This window comes from Cupressus sempervirens, chromosome 5, assembly GCF_028749045.1.
Source record: "Cupressus sempervirens isolate cs-2001-9-10 chromosome 5, ASM2874904v1, whole genome shotgun sequence".
Taxonomy (NCBI): domain Eukaryota; kingdom Viridiplantae; phylum Streptophyta; class Pinopsida; order Cupressales; family Cupressaceae; genus Cupressus; species Cupressus sempervirens.
In genome coordinates this window covers 660,763,979-660,781,302 of record NC_143122.1, presented here as the reverse complement: position 1 = coordinate 660,781,302, position 17,324 = coordinate 660,763,979, and the positions used below count along the sequence as shown (strand labels likewise).

Genomic DNA, 17,324 nt, shown 5'->3' with positions numbered 1-17,324 from the left:
GAACTACAAGTAGAGATAGAGAGAGAGGAATTACTCCTTATCATTGACAAAGCAAGTTTAAGTTTCTGTAGATGAGAAATTTGACAAATTTGAAAAGGAATGTCACCTATAACACAGTTTACTACCAGGTGTAAATCAATCAATTTTAAGAGATTTCATAGAGGTATAGGAATGTAGTCTGATAAATTATTTTCTACAAGATAAGGAAATACATTTTCGTGAGCATTCCTAGTTCAAATGGAATAGTACTTGTGAGATAGTATCCCATGAAGTCTAATTTTCCTAATTTAATGAGAATAATATAATATAGATATTTATTAGAATGTCTCATATAGGCAACTATCAAATACTTTAACATAGTGGTTGTTCTATCTATTGTTCCTAGAATTTATTTTATTCTGAATGTATATATGATGCTCACATTTGCATCTAAAAAGACTTGATTTACATAAGTATATTATAAACAACTTTCACGTCCCTCCAATTTAATTAAACAACAAAAATACCCCACACATTGAACATATTAAAAAAAATTTTAAAAAAAATATAAATCAGCATGTTGAGAAATTATTTCCACTCATAACATCAATAAAGATTCACTAATCTGAACCTTGGCCATTAAATTAATAAATAGGGTCCATGAATATAGACAACAAGCCATGATCTATTTACTATTTCTTCTACATGTAGATCAAAAGTTGATCATTTATGCTCTTTGATCTTTTCAAGATGGGAGCATAGATTGCATAGACGTGATTGGATCAATTTCTTTTGCAGTCGGGTAAATGGTCAGTATATTGGAAAAATTAGGTTGGTTTGAATACTCTCTTAGATAGGGTCAGAGCTCAACTTCTAGGTGACTCAATTCAAGCCATGAAATAAATATTGACGATTCATTGGATGTAGGAAATTATTCCCAGTTGACTCAGAGTTCAAAGGAAATGAGTTCTCTTATGCTTCAAGTGTGGTGTGTGTTGTCACATTGTGTGATCACCAATGATGGAAGAAAGAATTTGGAGCAATTTATGTGATGATTTAATAGATAAAATCCCTCCAAAGCTATCAATAGAATCATTTCTCTATCTTAGGTTTTTGTGCAAGAGATGGAATGTTCTTCCGTCATTGCCAAGCTTTCTTTCACTTTGTAGCAAAATATCACACATGCCCTGGTTGGTAATGCTGAAATGTCAAGATCACAGAATTTGTAGATAATTTTCTTAGTAAGTGGCACATCACATTCCTCTCATTTCTTCCTTTTACAACATAAGTTCTGGGGCCCTTGGGTGGCTTATTGTGCTTGAAAACCCAATCCTACTTTTCTAATTGCAATCCCCAAACAAAGATATGGAGAGAGCTTCCCTACAATTCATTTCAACATACAACTGGAATTCTATTACAATGGTGGCTAGAGAAGGTCTTCATGTATACAAGATTTTAGTGACATGCAAAGAGGGTCATGGGCAAGGTTTCAAGCTACCACACCCACACCGTTGTCAAACTCACTTGTATGTAGTCATTTGGTAAGTTGCAGCAATCAACTTTATCTTGTTGGTGGAGTTGCAGATAATGGAATTTCAAGGATCATCTAGGTGTGGGAGCTAAATGAGAACAAAATAGAATGGAGGGAGGCCTAGAAGTTTCCAAAGATGATGTGCAATTAAAATTCCTTGCAATTTGCTACCATAATTATACCAAATATGTTACATAGGCCATGAAAACTAAATCTGCCTTTCCTATTTTACATCACCTCAAGTTCTTGTTTAAAAGTATCCATGGTAGACATGGCATTGGATGACTAGATGTCCATCTATACTTGAAGAAAATTAAGGTTGAAGCTTCAATTAGATTGATTTAATCAGAGATGAATTATATTTAAAAATTCATCTTGATTAATTAATTAATCATTGTTACCCTTAACTAATAATTATTCGACAATTAACATACACTCACGCACACAAGAGACATGATATTTCTAGTGCCTATAAATTATTTAATATACCTATATTGGCATCCTAAGCCTGATGCATGCACAAACCATATAAATAATTTAGTATGCTTCTAATGCCATCAGAAAAGCCACTGCTGATTTTTTCATGTTGCTGAAGTATATGAAAGATGAAACTCAAAGCCCTTGCACAATGCTTCAACATCATCTGGTAGTAGCATTCACCTTACTTGTGGAGACATATTCACATGAAAAGCTTCAACTCAAGTCCTCATACAAGTAAAATTGGGGAAAATATTATATCCAACTAGCAAAGTAACATAAATAACAATCAAAGACGGATCCAAATGCCCATGAAGTTGTCTTGAAATAGTGACATCTAAAGTAAAGGCTACCCCCAGTTACAAATAAATGAAACCAAAATTGAAAAATTGAAAAAAAATCCTACATACATTAAGGAATGCTATAGTTAGAATGCTCAGAAGCTCCATTCATACATTTTGTGCACAAGCAAGGGTCAATTTAAGATTTTACTTACCAATTAAAACCCAACCATTGTTTCCCTTGTTTCTTATTTATGCTTATTTTTGTCATTTTTGTATCTTGTTTGATTTTATTATATACTATTTAAGGGAAAGCATAGCCATTGAAACAATAGGCTGCACAACAACTTTGTTTGGCTATAGCTTCCTGCGAGCTCATGACCCACTTTCCAATGCATAAGATGCTATTATTTAAGAGATTTTAATACTAGAGGATCAATCATTTTTATCTTTGCAAATGGCCTTTCACAATATGAGGTATACATTTTCTTTAATTTAGGATATATTCTATAGAAATTTAAAACCATCTTCCATACTAACAGTCTTGACATTCAAGACGTCCAATACTTAATATGGCTGAGAGTTGTCTAACAATGATTTTTGTATGTTATTGTAGGATATATATGGGGCAGTTAGAGAATAGATATGACAAATCTAGAAGAAGACACAAGGAATTTCTATAGAAGGTTGATTAGGTACCTTTTTAAGACATGCATTCCCTCAAGCACTCTATCATCCTTTAAAGATGAAAACCAATCAAGAATAAATTGATATTATCCAAACATGAGTATAATATTAAAAAATGTAGAGGTAGCAGAATATAATGACATTGACAAAAAGAAATTAGGTGGTAGATTATAATATTCTTGAATGTAATGAATGACATCTATATAGAGATCCACTTGGATAAATTCTAATCAAACATAACCTTAGATTAAAGAAAATAATAATTTTACAAAAATTCAAGATCAGATAGACTTGTATCTAGGAAATAGGATTGAATACAAATAATTTCACATGTTTATAACCATCAGGTTTAGAAAAGCTAGAAGACAAAACAAATATGCAATATAGTAAAAAGTAAATGAGCACCACAACCATACCTTGCCTTATGGATCTTTTGTAGATTCTTCACACTTTTCACTCTATTCAATAGAACCAAGTTCTTTTCAGATTGTATCAAACAAGTAGCTGTGAGTTCTTTTACTTGATAGAAATCTAGAGCCATGAGGTTCCTGAAGATCCAAACTATAGCATCAGTTATTCATATTAAAGAGAGAAGAAAGTGAAGCTAATGATGATAGTAGAGCTTTATTCATGTAATATAAACATCCCAAAAATGTGGTTGTATTGCTTTAAAATTGTCGCTTTAAAATTTTTAATTGAAAGGCTTCTCTCAATTTTGTCTTGTGCGATGTATGCTTTATTGGTAATTTCTTCTTTTGAAAATTAGAAAGGGTAAAAGTAGAGCCCTGCTGACATACCTGGCAAATGCAGAATCCAAAGCAATATCTGCATTTTGCATCCAAATGGGTTCCTGAAATGCAGATCCAAGGGGTTGTCAAAGGGGGTAATAGTTACCCAATTCTTAGAATACACCATTACGTAGAAAATCAATACCTCAACTATGTTGAACACAATCTCTCAGATGGTGGGCAGAGCCCTCCTCCAAACATGGACTCGTACTTCCACATTCAGCATGTTGAAAAGAACTTAAATTTGGGGCAGCTCTATCCCAACTACCAAAAAAATTGACGATAAGAAAAAGAATAAGAAAAAGAGGGGAAAAAACAAGACTAATACCTATCAGTTCTAGCTCTCATTCCACAAAGCAATTGGTCAGAGTCCCTAATATTGCATTGTGGGAACATGTAAACCTCTCCTCAATAGTTTCAACATTGCCTTATAGAAACATGTGGACATCCTCCTCCACAATTTTGCACTCCATTATTTTAGAGGGAAAAAATAAAAAAGGAAGAGAAGTGAGATGAAAAACAACAAAGAAAGAAGGATTGTAAATAAAATAAAAATCAAACTGAATGGAAAAAATATAAGAGATGGCAAAGTAATCTTAATGGTGAATCTAGAGATCACTAATAACATGGGTAAAACTTCTTTTATGCACTCTCACATAAAGCTTTTGTGGCCAGGAGTGAGGAGCTTTTACCTTCGTGTCATCTGGGAACAGTCTTTTACAACTCTAAGACTTGCCCTTCACAAACATTCAAGCAAGAAATGGGCAGGTGTTATTGTTAAGCCAAATTTCAGCATTCTTCCTCCTTAGAACTACATGAGGAAATCAATTTAAACACAATGTGAGGGGGATTCTTTTGAGATGAAGTTAAATAGTCCTCATGAGGTGAAGAAGAACAGGAATTCAGTTCTAAAAAAAATAGTGCATAGAGTCAACATTAATGATAAGAAACTAAAAGCTAAACGAAGCAGGACAAAAAAAAATTAAAGTCCAAATTAAATAATCAAAAAATAATGGAGGACTTGATCAAATCAACGGTGAAAAAAATCCTTAATAGATACCACACTAATTACCATAAAAAAAAAAAAAAAAAAAACCTTCTTATAGCCCAATTAGACAGAGAATCCAGATGGAGATTTTAAAAAGCTTCACACAAAAATCAATGAAATCAGAATCAATAATCTCAACCTTCAATGTATTTAAGGAAATACACAATTATGAGAAGACAAAGTCAAACCATCAGAAATCGCTGACATAGATAGATCAATCATACCATTTTCAAGTCTAGTAAGTAGTTATAAAAAAACATCGGTCTCTCTAATAATATATTTGAGTCAGTACGAATGCTATGCTGGAGGAAAAGGAACTTAAGAATAGCTCAATATCATGATGATGAACTAGATTTTTTTTTAGTTAATAATCAATACATTTATTAGAGCTATCAGATTTCCACAATCCATAAGTATAATATTAAGCTTCTAGATTTGATTGTGTGATTATTTTTTATCATCAATGTTTCGGATCACACTACATGATCCATCATCAGGATAAACATGCAAATGAAGAGAGGAGAAAAATCATTTGCATGTTTATCTTGATGATGGATCACGTAGTGTGATCCGAAACGTTGATGATAAAAAATATTCACACAATCAAATCTAGAAGCTTAATATTATACAATACATTTATGTCAATCTGGTCGGTGTTTTTGGATAGTATAAACACAAATTAGGGAAAAAATTTCTAAACTAATATAACGTTTGCCCTGGCCAAGATAGGGTGTTTTTGGAAAGTATAAACACAAATTAGGGAAAATTTTTCTAAACTAATATAACGTTTGCCCTGGCCAAGATAGGGTTTCAAAGGAAATGCAAGTGTCTTTATAATCATAATGAAGTTGTCATTTTGTTACCATGTTAGGGTTTTCACAAAATGCAGGACACTATAGTTTACTCTGAAAAAGTACTCAGAACAGTGTAGCAAAGAGGAAAATCGATCAATCCATAAATCATACCTCGATTATCATCTGATCTTTGGAAATTCTCTGCAGGAATGTCTAATTCTGCTATATTATTTTTGGGGTTGCAGATGTACTTCCTCGGTCTTTTTTAGTTATGCATGAACTTCAAAATTATACCTTGGTAACAATGGTCCTAGTGGTTCCATCGCCAGGGAAGAAGAACCCCAACACCATTTGGATGGGATGCAAGTGCATAATTTTCCCGATTGAGTGCTTCCCAAGCCACTACCATGGAGCAATAGAGACGTACACAGAGTGCTGAAGATAACCACCATGTTTCGGCCCTGATTAACACCTATCGCTTAGTGCCACCGATGTTGACTGCCACTCCAATCGCTAATCCGCCCTTATGACCTGAAATATATTAAAAAATAGTATGAAAACCTAAGCCCATATTTTTTCTGAGATGTAACAGATTGTATATGGTATTCTAAATTTATTAAACAGCCTGAGTTTGGTGTGTGCGACTTACTGTAAGCAGAGCACCGGGTAAGCATGACGATGCGCGCGGTCGACAGAATCGATGAGCCACATTTTGGAAGTGGTCGTCTTCGCCCCTCTCCTCCACAATAATGATCTAGTGTGGCCCTGTTCTTCCACTCTTAGTCATTCATCGAACCCTGGAAAGAAAGGAAAAATAAATTAAAAAAATTAGACTCGTCTATGCCGTCAATTTTCTTTTCTAAGCCCTGCCCAAGTACACAGGGTTCTCTGAGCGCTCCTTGTAGAGATTGCAAGAAGACAATTTGAACAAATTCTGTTTGCAGGTCGTATTGATGGAAATCAGAGCAAGCCAGTCCATTTTAGGGGTTTTCTATCGCATGCAAGTCTAAATCAGATTGATCTGTCAGATGCACCCAAATGAAAAATTTCAATTAATCGCATGAAATTTTGTACCAAAATCTCCCGCTTTTTCTCCAAAAATTTACTCCGCGCCTTCCTGTGCCTCCGCCTAATACCTCTGCTTCTTATGGCGTAAATGTTTTGTCCAATTTTTAAATAAATATAATCATACTAAGACTTCCTTTTTTAATAATCATTAAAATAATAACTAAAATATTTAAGACAAAAATTTAATTTCGTCTTTAAAGTATGTCTTAAAATACCACCTCATGTAGTAGTGTATATGCAGCTATGATCCTCCTGGCAACTATATTAATGATAGACCTTATTGATGAGCTGAGTATAAATAACATATATTCTGTAATTCAGAAGTTGCTAAGAATATTGTTTGTAACAGTATAGTGATTATCAAATACAATAACACTACTGCCATTAACGCTTTATTGCATTTGAATTCATTAGCACATTGACGCCACATTGGGCTTATCTTTGTATGTCACCACGGAAAGATTTGAGTTTGAATTAGATTACATCCAGCATTTAATTGTATTATCAGGTCTGAAATTCGGCTAACGGTTTATGGATGGTTAATTTGGTTGTCTTAAATAGTTTATAGATATTTTTGGTCTGCCGTTTCAGACAACTATTGATTCGGCTAATATAATTCAACTTATATTTTTAATAAAAACAGTTACCTTGAGTGGAATTAGGAATAATCTTTTACAGGGAAAATATGTTTCAGTGGTAGACAAAATTCTAATTTCCAAGAGGCCTTGAAATGCAACTCTTATGACAGAATGCTACTCCAAATCGTTTTCAAAGGAAACGTGACAATACATGTTTCCTTAAACTGCAAATTAAATGACATTATGAGATGTTGAAGGCCTGTTTGGTAGCTGGAATTAGAATGGAATTGGCAATCGGAATTCTAAAAAAAATCTAATCCATTGTTTGGGTCCGCACAATTAGAATTGGGAATTGGGAAAAAGTAGAATTTGGTATCCCCATTTGACCCTAAAACAAGGATTCCAAATTCCTCACAATAACTTTTATACTCATTTTTTGAACTATATATTTGTATTCTGAACCAAACGAGCTTGGAATAAACTACTCCAAATATCAAATATTTTTAAGTTTGAACCAAACAATCCCAAAACAAATTATAGAAATCGTAATCTGAATTTCAAGTTCGAAAATCGTAAATCAAGGGTTTCAGATTCCCATTCCTAAATCGTATTCCAGAAACCAAATGAGCAAATTCATTAAATTTTGTTTAGAGAAATTTCCCCCAAACTGATTTTGAAGAATATTACAATTTCATTATTCTATATACTGTTATCAAACTAAAAGATTATTTATATCATTAAACAAGAACTCTGTAAAACTTGAGTCCCTCCCTTGTGCAAGGAAAAAAGTGCCAGCCTTAAACATAGCACACTAAGCTTTGACCACTTAGGTGGATGTGGGCCCAATCCTCTCACCTGCTATTCGCTTTTATTTATTTTGTGGACTTTTTCATTGCCGTTAGTTTCTTTGTTCCTTGCTCTGATCTCATTTCTAAACATATGTAACAATTTCCGAGTAGCTTCTTTAACATAGATGGTTTAGATGAAATACCTTTACTATTTGTTTGAAATAAACTATAAAAAATTATCTGCATACTTCTATAACCATTGCAAATGTTCCAAAATATATTCTACAATTAATGTTGACTATATCAGAACCCCCCTAATTTCTTCATAGATGAGATCATTGGTGTGTGTATGTGGCCTCTTCTCATGAGACGTCTGATTCCAGGCTTGATTTTTCTTCAACTGAATGCTTTCTTTTAAAACCCTCAAACAAAAATGCTCTCAAAAGCCCTACTTTAATTTCTCTTCTAATAATGTTGGAAACAACAATTAAATAAATTAAAAATTTTGCAGAACAATTTTCATCACAAACATGGAATAGTCTAACATATATGACTCTTAATCAAATTAGCTTTTATATATTTTAATAAAAAATTAATGATCAAATAAGATTATAATAGAGAGAAAAAATGAATAATAGGCAAACACAACACTCCTAGAAGGGTTTATATTTTGGGTCTTCTTAGAAAGATATTATTCCCTTAAACAAAAATGGAGTGGTTAGCAACTGTATAGTTGATCTTCCCTTGTTGGGGTTTTATTAAGGCTCATTTTAACTAGTTTTCAAATAAAACAGAGTTCAGTATCTTTAGAAATTTGCAAAAAAATTTGCATGCCCTTTCAATTTGGTTTGTGTCCTTATAATGTTATGAGCATCGTGGATATCATTGTGTGATGAAAAAAAGAAAATTTAATCAATGAATGTCATAATGTCTATGACAATGAGTAAAAACACAGTCCAAGAAATGAATAGAGATGAGCAATAGCATCATTTTAAAGGAGGTAATGATAAAAGATGATTAAAAACCTTTTTATCAAGGAGATAATTATCATATGGAAGATAGAAAATAACACTTTAATAGAAACAATGAAGGTAACGAAGAAAATCAAAATCAAACACATCATATCGAAGATAGACAAATAACACTTTAATAGAAACAATGAAGGTCACAAAGAACATCAAAATCAAACACAGTATCATGGAACAATAGAAAGTCAAAGATACCTTCATGAAGATAGAAGTTTAATCTCATTAAAGAGTAGTTATGAAAAGACAGAGGACAGTCACCTTGGAAGACTCTATCCATTATTTTTATATTGTTCGCTGCTACTTTAACTATTATGATTTTTTAATTAGTTCCAAGTTTATTCCATCAATGGTTACAGCATTGCACATAGTCATTTTCCTAGTGGGTCAATGCAATTTCATACAAGATGGAGTCGTAATTGCCTTCAGAATAGAGCCATCTCTTTTGTTCAAAAAATCTTTTTGTTCTGCTCTCACAAACATCACTTGTGATATATTGAATCCCTCTAAGGCTTTGCGTAAAAAAATACATGGTTTTGTTGATGATTCCACATTTGGCATTAATACATTTCTTTGAAGCATTATGTCAAGTAGTTTACGTGCATTGTTTGCAATTCCACTTTTTACATGCAACTACTGGTTGCATTCAGTTAAAACTTTAAAATTATTTTCAACACATTTTTTTTTGAATTATCACTAGTGATAAAGACACTTCAACAGACCACATTTATTTGAAACTTTCTATCAAATACTACAAGTGTATTGCCCATTATCTCACATTTTGCAGGTTTGTCTACAAGGGCATTTCCAGCTACATGACTTGTTCTAGAGCTACTATTTCTATGCATGCAACAAGTATAATCCAAGGACTATAGAGATCGACATTATCCATGGCTAGAGTGGAACAATAGGACCATGTACACTGCACATTAATTTGAGGATCTGTGCTACACAAACATCAACAAATATTGATTATCTTGAAAATGCCATATATCAAACAGTTAATATGCTTTGTTTTCCCATCCAAAGTGACAATAACTAAAACTACATCATATGACAACAATATTCCTACATACTATGGGGAATGCTTATATGTGACTTGGAGACTCTGATATTGGATGTGTTTGGGATAATGACACAAAATATTGTTGAGTCTACACTTGTCAGATGCATATGCTTGAAACTTTCTAAATGTTGTTTAACAAATCAATTTTGTGCATTTCATCCAATTACTAAATATCATGAGACCAGTTATATACAGTCCATACTTCATGAAGACTTAATTTATTTTTATTTTCATCTCAATCATGTTTATTAATCTTATCTAGACTTCACTTTGATATATGTTTCTCAAAAAAGAACATCTTTAATTTGAAGTTGATTGTACTCAATTTGATCAAATATTTTTTTGTTCATTTTATGTTACTTATCTACCATTGTAAATATGGTAGGATTAGCACCGTATCTTTATAATAGAATTAAAATGGAAAATGGAAATTCTAGGTCGTCCCAAATGTGAGATTTTTAGGACATTATAGGTAAACATCTATCTGGATGATTGCTAGTAGCATTCCAAAATAAGCATGCTTTGGCCTTCCATCAACTTTTACCCTACCATTAATCCACTTCATGGAGTGATTTTGGCATGCATCAAAACTATTCTATGCTCATTAAAGGATAAGATTCGATAAAAATCAAGTTGAAAATAAAAAGAATTTCATATTTAGTTGTATGCTTGAATTGTCTAGTTTAGATAGCTTTTAGCTTGGTAAATTATTTGTTTAGAATTTGTTCCGGATAAATGAAATGTAATATTTGAAGATTTCATATAAACTTCTATATATTTCCAATTTATCTAAGTGGAAAACTTGGGTTGTTCATTTTTATTTAGCACTAATTAATACTACTCTAAAAAGGTTGTAAAATAAACCAAAGCCAAGCGGGTAGAAAACACAATCTAATGGTGTAACTACCAATGTCAGCTTCCTAAAAACATTTTAGAAAAACACAAATTAGATATGAACACTAATGTTTCAAGAGATAGAATCCATGTGGTCCTCTATAGTCACCTAATGATGTCCTTGGTCCAAGAGAATGTGTCATAAGCTACCCTCATAGTTACGTGATATTTAAGTGCCTTGCATCAATAACTATGTTGATCCACACCTTCATGTTTTTAGTAGTAGAGAAAGAGCATTTGAATTATTGATATAGCAGCCATATTTTGCAATAAAAATCAATGGACAAATCATGTTTTAGGTTTCTTCAAGACACTATGAGTACAAAGAGGATCTAGAATAGTGAAAACTTCAGGTGGAAAGGTAATCTCAATGTTGTCAATGTTATAATAAATACAATATAGTTGTGGTGTCCACAAATTGCAGAGATAATGCCACTATGAGATGAGAAAAAAATATTCCATTGACCATCATAAATAGAAGTGATCCCAGGGTGTGCTAAAAGTGATCTATAAAGACCAATCAGCAGTACTATCATGAGGATGTGTAAATCTTTTGGAAATTCATGTTAAGGGATTGTGGAAATGTTGTGGAGAGTCAAAAGAAAAGGGACAAGCATAACTTTCATAGAGACATTCATGTTATGAGAAGCCTACATGTGATGAAAAAATGATGTCAAAGGTTCTAAAGATCTGCATGAGACAATGATCCAATGTGTTGTCACAGTTAACATACGTATGTAGTAGTTCTAAGAATAGTGCAATCAAGCTAAAGGAATAAGGCCATTGCTAGAAGGAAGTTCGACAACAATGCAAAATTAGTTGTCTGAAAATAACCTTGAACATGTTGTCAAGGAATGGTGGGTTTATAGATAAGGTTGAGGATAAAATAATACTTTGAGAAGAAGACAGTGATGCATTGATAACAAATTAAGAAGTTCTTTGCAAAATCAACAGTCATCCATAGATTGGCATGATTCAAAGACAATCCCCTAGACTTGTCTTAAATAATGACAATGATTTCAAAACAATGCCATGAAGGAAAGTGTTACTTAATAACTAGAGAGTAGCTACATTGCATTCATATATGCAATGCGAATGATAAGTTGCATTACATTCACTATGTTCTAAAAAGGCAATGCCAATCTGTCATAGCAAAATAGATCAATCAAAGGAAAAATAATAAAGAAATGTAAAAATAACTAAATAATAAAGTGATAATAACATAAAGTAACAATAGGTAGTTGGACGTCTTGTCCTAGCATCATTCGGATCTGATCAAAATATGTAGTTGGAAATTTGTAATATGGATTTGTATTATTGTAAATACAAACCCCAAAATTACCACACAATCTATAGACTTTGCATTGGTCTAATAGAGAACTCCATCTCATCCACCATTCATCTATAGGATTTCCAAAGGTAGCCCAAAATATTTTTGAATTTCCATTTTGATGTACAAAGTCTCCATTGTGTTTCATAGCTACAGATGTCACACCTTGATTGGATATGTTTTTCTCCCAAACTATTATTGTTCCATTTATTAAAACAAGATTGCCATTATTTTGTCCCTTGTTTCCACTTGGGTAAAATCTTTAACTAGATTTCTTGTTAAGATTGATGTTGTCTTCAAGAAAAGGGTGTAAGGCTTTACCCTAGCTTTAGTGCTCCCTTTGCAAACATAGCCTAGACAAATATAATAATGACATAAAATATTGGGATGTCCACAATTCAAATACTACTTGTGGCTAATAGATTATTGGATGTTCAATACCAAGAAATAACTTCAGATTACTAGTAGGCTCATAGGTTGATCCACTTTCTAGTCTCCCATTGCAATAACTTCATCAATATCCTTAATAGGTGATGGTAAGTGCATTATCTTAAATAACTAATAACTAGAATCTTAAAAATTAATGTGTCATCAATGGATAGATATGTATTTAACAACACTAGAGCATGCATTAGGTTTAAATACTTATACCCAGCTCAAATACTTCAAATACATTGAAAAGGTCAAACATCATACTCCACATTTGGTTGTTAATATCAAAGCATACAGAACTTGGGTCTGACTCACATTTGGATCATAAATCCAATGGAAGGATATTTTTAAGAGTGAGCCTCTAGACCATGAAATTCAATATTAAACTCCTAAATTTTATCATTGATCAATTTCACTTTGTAGATAAAGATCAATCCTATGGAATCTTAGATATTTCAGGTCAATATGGCCATTTTTTATTCACTAAAATTTAACAATCTTTATCACTATTTTGAGAGTGATAAGAGTTGTTCATGCTTTGTGTATCTTTATGACTATCATTGTCACTATTATTATCTAGACATTAATCATTTCATGGATGCATTTACATCAATTTGTTCACATTCTAAATAATAACATTACATGCACTAAACATATTACTTTCATAAAATTCTATCATAGTAGCGATCACCATTGTGATTTCTAATGGACATTATATCACTATATCATATGTCCACTATACTCTTGGTATACTGCTCTTATGATCGATCTCATCATAGTGATTTTACATGTTTGAACTTATAATAATGATGCATGTGTCTATTCACATTGATTTTTCATACATTGTGATTGCTCATTGAGTTATGACTAAGACCACACATATTTTTGATTATGAAATGAAAAAAGACTCAACACGAGATGGTTCTTAAGGATATATTTTATTTTGGAATTTCTCTATGTGATGGTTTTAATGCAATGTTTCATACTTAGCTGAGTTTCAAAGGGGCAAGCCCAATCTAATAGCTCACCGTTCACATCTTTCTATGTTGGTTAGGAGCACTACATCCCTTGACCATTGTTTGTGGACAATAATTAAGGGGTCGAATCAAATCCAATTAATATATAAGTATTTTCTTAATTGTAAATGAAGTGCCTAAAATAGTACACATATGATCTTCGTTGTTTTTTATAATGCAAGTCATTCATAAAGTTTAGCAATAATGCAAGCCATTCATAACATTGTTGAATTCAATTTTCTTGCTCAATGTGCAACCCTTCTCCAAGAATTTCACAAGATTTTTGCTGATTTATTATTTGGTAAAATTCAAGTGCACAAATTTTGCATGATATACACCATATTTAATGGAATCGCATACTACTATATGAACTTAGGGACTGGCTTTTATGAGTGAAAATATGAAATTATATATCAAGGCCTTTAAAAACTAGAACTTATGTGCAATAAAATATGAGATCATGGAAGAAGAGAGATGATTTGTCTCTATACATCCTATAAATATGAAAAAAGAAAAAATGGTAAGTATAAAAAAATCCATGGACAATTGATACAAATAAATTTAGTTTTACGTACCGAGAAATGGTGGCAACTTTAAACTACTAGATACTGTTTTATCAATAAAAAATTCATTTTAAACCCAATTTGAGTAATTCCAAAGCCATATGAAAGTATATTTAGAAATAAATCACTAGTAGAAGTATATTTTTAATATGTATTAGAATGATATATCAAATAAGACAAGGAGAAACACACATGTTAGCATTATTTTCAGATTCACGTCTAGACAAATAGTCATAAAATTGACTATAACATTTTTATTTAAAGTGGACTAAGGAGATTACCAATTAAGATAGAAGTATGTTCAATGTTTTTGTATAAACCATAATTTGAACTTAAACACAAATAGAATTTATTAGTAAAACATGTCAATGAAGAGGTGGGAATTGTGAGATTTCGGACAACAATCAATATTTTTGGCATAACACTCTCATAAAATATTGGATTTGAGTGATTCAAATTGTGTTTTAAACTAGATTAATAGGAGAATGTTTCTTTGAAATAGGCTTTATAGATTCAAATGTTTGATCATCCAAAAATTTACTTTCCTAACTCTATTCCTACTCTAGCCTTGAGTTTCCCACATAGCACCTAGTGGTTATTTTGGCCACATCCTTTTGGTTTGATATCTAAATTAAAATTTTACAATTGAGTTAGGAACTATGTTTTAATGGAAATTTTTGAATGAAACTAATTTTCCAAATGTGCCCATATGGTCCCCCAAATAGAACTATTCTGAATGTGATCTTAATGAAGTCACTGTACCAAAATGCATATGAATAAATTAGGAATAAAAGGAAGAGCATACAAAATGTATTGTATCAGCCGATGCCACAACCTCAACATACAATGAATTTGAATATTTTGGCTAGGATATTTCTTTTACACGAAAAATTAATTACAAATCAACCATGCCAACAATGAAATTTGAATTTCAAATTTATGTTTAAAACTAATATGATAGCATATTCAATCCTATTGTCTGTCTCTATATTAATGAATTACAAGCTTCATATAATTAATGACATCTTATTATTCAAAACATGATATAAAATTCTCAACAAAATACTCCATAAAAGAATGAAAGACCACATAAAAGGGTAGATAAAAGGATGAATCAATTTCATAACATAAAAACTGTAGTTTATGAATAGAAACACACACACACACACACACACACACACATATATATATATATATATATATATATATACATACATAGTATGTGTATAACTGCCCAATTGACTTATAATAACAATAGTATTTCATATGCATGCCAAGTAATCCTAAAATTGGACTTAAAATGACCCAAAATGCATCAATAGATGACATATTTGTTTTCTAACAATACTCAACAATCAAAATTTGACAATCCAATGTAGGATCAGATTTATAAGGTTCTTACAAGATGATTCTTATTACTCACTATTAATATACATTATGAAAATTTCTTTTTGTAATCCCATGGATACAAATGAATTCAATATAAGAATCATAATATTTAAGATATTAGAGGACAAAAATTCAATTCCAAATTTTGAAAGAGACCATAACTGTGACTGTCATTCTTTGAGACTAATTGATCTGCTACTCTTAAAATAGGGATATAAACAATGTACAAGCTTTGATATTTGAGAATAATTTACATATAAAATATAATCTATTTCATCATCTCCAATCCTCTTGAGCCCTTCTTCATACTTGTAAGTAATAATAAAGTTTATCATTGTAGTTATGGTATGAAAATTATACATTGGATTGTCATAAAGAGATTGTGTTTTTAATATCCAAAATCACATTATAGCATTCAAAGTCTTAAAAAGGTTTGAAATAAATAGCTAAAAAATTTCATGACACTCTTGTATATTTTGTCAATAAAATCTTGTGTTCTTATAATAGTACCTTGGACAATTTCAAACATGTTTGTAACCATATCAAAATCATGTTCATTGATCTAAATGTTTTCCTCATCTCATTCATTTTCCCTACCAAGATCATCAAACCAGTCTTGACGCTTGCAATTTTGTAGCATTGGTGGAAACATAGGTGTTTTTCTAGAAATACTCAATCTTCTCCTTACATTCATGCACTCAATCAAGTCTCTTTGTTGATGAATAGTGTGACCAAACCCATCTTGTACAACGTAAAATAGATTTACACTTGGATGGTCTAATCCAAGTTGGGATGAGACATTTATACTCTCAAGTTTATTTGACAAGTCCTTTAAACTCTTATTAATGAAAGTAAGTGTTGCCAAATCAGACGCCCGAGTTGAAATTTCTTGTAACTTGACCAACTCTTGTGTTATTTGTATCCTCATTTCTTTTAGTGCAGCTTAACTTCTATTTTCATTAGTCTGCAAAAGTAATTAAACATATTTTAGAAATTATATAACCGAATAAAAAAAATTGGAAGAACAAAGATGTGGTTATAAATTCACCTATATGGGCATAGAAGAATCCTCCAAGAGTTGGCAATTTTCATTATTTACAATCTCACCAAATGCATTGGTTACCTACATTCATATTGGAACACATTTTAAAAATTTATTACACATAGTTTGCAAATAATTGTATATCAATATAATAAAATACTAAATGTTTTTTAAGTATCAAATAATTAGGGAGATTATTGGAGCATCCTTCTACTATATAACCACTTGTATTGGAAATATTACCAACATTTACATCTAAGTTGTTAGATAGATGTTTCCTTTTGTCTCTCTCTCTCATCAAGCTAACTTTCATCACATGCTTACACATGTATCCTTGTATCAAAAATTTGCAAGAGCACATAGATTGGCTAGGTGAAGAACTATACAATTCATATGAAAAATTGGGATCGCTTTCAGTTATCACCCATGCTATGTGATCCTTAGTGTCATTGAATATAACATGGTCATCGAGAATTTTCATAGCCCAAACCCAAGATGTATTTTCAATTTTCTCAATATCAAAGTTCCTATAGAAACCATGCTTTTGG

The 17,324-nt window shown here is 31.7% G+C and overlaps 1 pseudogene; it reads left to right on the top strand.

Moving 5' to 3' along the window:
* Positions 1–996: 996 nt before the first annotated feature.
* LOC149557627 (F-box only protein 6-like) lies at positions 997–1,827 on the top strand (annotated as a pseudogene).
* Positions 1,828–17,324: the final 15,497 nt, after the last annotated feature.